Below are 3,088 nucleotides of genomic sequence, written 5' to 3' on the forward strand. Positions count from 1 at the left end.
AATTAGCGAATAATTAGTAAGTGCGTCTATTAGCTGAGTATGCGCATGTTTTAAGTGAAGACAGATTTCAAAAACCTACAGGAATTGATTCTTTAACATTTCTCAGAACATCCTCTGTTTGAGAGAAGACTGATGAATTCTTATTAATTAACTATTTTGACTTTTAGGAGACTGAACCCATGGTTCCCATTAGTATTTTGTATTGAGGTTTAATAAGAGACCTCATTTAAAAACGCACGTCCTTGACTACTTCTACTACTGACCTTCATTACGCCACTAGTTTGAGTTAAAAATATACTTATTTACTCTATGTAGGTATAAGCCTAGAAGCTAGACTAAAAACTCCAATGCTTGATTAATAATTTCGTGCTAAAATAAAACATCTTATGGACGAAACAACGTTGACTAAACTGGGATAAACCCAATTAAGATATGGCAACCTGGTAAAAATGCATCTCGCAGTACATCGCGTTGTTTTCTTCTTGTATACGGCTTATCGGGAACGAGCCTTATCAATCTCAAACACATTAGACATGCGTTTTGTTCCTTTGTAAACAAAACGGACACAGTTGCCCTCTGGCATCGTTAGTTATTTATTTATTTTCACCAGTATATAAGGGTCTTAATATACCTAAAAGTAGATTAGTTTAAATTATACTAAATAGTTGGAAGGTACAGGATATTAATTTAATAAAACAAATATAATTGGCCCTTTTAGGGTAGCTCAGATAAAGGTGAATCGTTTATAGAGGGTTATAAGGAGACCATCAATGTTCACATTAATTTCGTGTACATTCAAAATTCTCATACCGAATATTCATAGATATTTTATAGATTATTTATGATTTTTTCTAAATATATTATAGAATGGAAAACTAAAATTATGAAGTTTCTCTTTTCTATTAATTTTTTCATGTCAATATCATCAGTTTCGTCATAAGCCTCTTTAGCTCAGTGGCAGAGCACTGGTCTTGTAAACCAGGGGTCGTGAGTTCAATCCTCACAGGAGGCATCGTACTTGTGGCAAACTTTTTTTTATTTTTTATTTATTTATCATGTTCTTCATGTACGAACTTTTAAATTAATCGTTTTTTTTTTAATATCTTTTTTTTATTATGATTTTTTTATTGACGAGCAACGACATCTATAGAGCAAAACCAGATGGGAGTGAAATATCAAAAAACGGTGTTGATTTCGTATCGGCATCAATAATAATTCAGTAAAATAAAGATTTTTTTAATGAAAATATCCGGAATATTCCTATACTATAATATATCCGGGAAATTGATTAATTTAATAGGTGTCACCATCTGTACACATAATAAAAAGCTCGTTCGGTAGAATTGCAGCTTTCTGCTTCTTCGGGATTTTGGTTTCACCGCTAAAAGTAGATGGCGAATGTATTAACGTTTGAAACTGTTAATCATTATTTAATTGTTTGATTAAGCATTAATGAACTTTGTATTGAAAAAAATTAATGTTCTAGTAAAGATAATAGAGGGTAAATAACAAAATGTATTACACCTGCTTAACTATACCTGTCCATAATAAACGAATATTTAAAAAGTCTTCTTCCAGTCTCTTCACACTTAGAGGTATGAATATGCCATATAACAGCCCTTTCTTAAGAACAGAATGGAAGCTGAAATTTGTTAATTGGGAGTAATAAATGCTTTATTATTATTATTATATATTGATTCAAGGCTTACACAAGAAGAAATTAATTTTAAAATATAAGATGTATAACTGTGTTCTTGGATCTAATAACTTTTCAACAGCCAAAGATATTTAAAAAAATCTTTCAGTTCAATCAATAGCAATGTCTGATGATGTATTTGACCGACGAAACATTGTTATATCCCAAGATCTTATACCTAAAAAATTCACTCAGCTAAAGTGATTTTGGTTATCTCTGTTTTTTTTTGCAATATTTCACGTTTCGTGAATTCGCAATTTAGGTCAAGAGTACTGCTCTGTAAATAGTGGGAAGTTGCAACCAGCTAAAACAATCCTTAATGCATGCGACGTTGAAAAATGTCGATTTAAATGTGCTACTAAATTTTCCGAAGAGGAAAGGAAACTTTTGTTTGAAAAATTTGGGCATTGGGAAATTTGCACAAGCAGAGGAACTACGTCTTAGGACACATGCAGAGTATAGAGCCATTATCTCGCCGCTTGGTATTAAATCGACTACAAACCCGCACCCTTAATTACTCATATTTTTTTCAAAAAAAATGATGAACAGATACTTGTGTGCTTCAATTTTTTTACAAACACATTAGGTATTTCTGAAAGGTTTGTAAGAACTGTAAAGGCGAAAAATGACAACGGATTTCTAGAGGGGAAAAAACGTGGCCTAAAACCAAGTAATATGCTTTCACAGGAACTAAAGAATACCATAAGAGAGCATCTGGCTTCCATTCCAGTAGTCGAAAGTCATTACGTTAGGGCAAATACACAGAGAAAATTCATCGATGGGGGAAAAAATCTTTCAGATTTGTATAGGGATTATGTTGAGATGTGTAAAGCAAATAACACTTCTTATGGAAAATATTCCATGCACCGCCATATTTTTCTCTTCGAATTTAACATGTCTTTTAACTCACCAAAAAAGGACCAGTGCCAAACTTGTGAAACATTTAAAAACTCAAATCCTGAAGAGAAAATAGCTTTAAATGTCAGTTACAATGCGCATATAAAAGAAGAACTTCACAGAGAGGAAAAAAAAAATAGATAAGACACTGATCAACGATAATTATAAAGTCGCTTGCTTCGACTTACAGGCCGCTTTACCCATTCCAAAAGGGGACTTCAATTCTTTCTACTACAAATCACGTTTAAATTCATATAACTTTACCGTTTGCCAACTGGAACATAAAGGATTGGAACCAGTTCAATGCTACTTCTGGCACGAAGGGGAAAGAAAACGTGGTTCCAACGAAATTGGCTCGTGCCTTTTAGATTACTTAAAAAAAACCTCTGAGGCTGCTAGTGATTTTGAAAAACTGGATATAGTATTATATTCTGAGAATTGTGGGGGCCAAGGAAAAAATTAATTTATCATATCGGCTTTTTTATATGCTATTGC

The 3,088-nt window shown here is 32.6% G+C and overlaps 1 non-coding gene across 1 annotated transcript; it reads left to right on the forward strand.

Annotated features, from left to right (window-relative positions):
* Nucleotides 1-940: 940 nt before the first annotated feature.
* On the forward strand, nucleotides 941-1,012 carry Trnat-ugu (transfer RNA threonine (anticodon UGU)). Its single transcript has one exon. It is a non-coding gene; the product is annotated as a tRNA-Thr (tRNA).
* Nucleotides 1,013-3,088: the final 2,076 nt, after the last annotated feature.

The sequence above is a fragment of the Anthonomus grandis genome, chromosome 9 (assembly GCF_022605725.1).
Source record: "Anthonomus grandis grandis chromosome 9, icAntGran1.3, whole genome shotgun sequence".
NCBI classification, from domain to species: domain Eukaryota; kingdom Metazoa; phylum Arthropoda; class Insecta; order Coleoptera; family Curculionidae; genus Anthonomus; species Anthonomus grandis.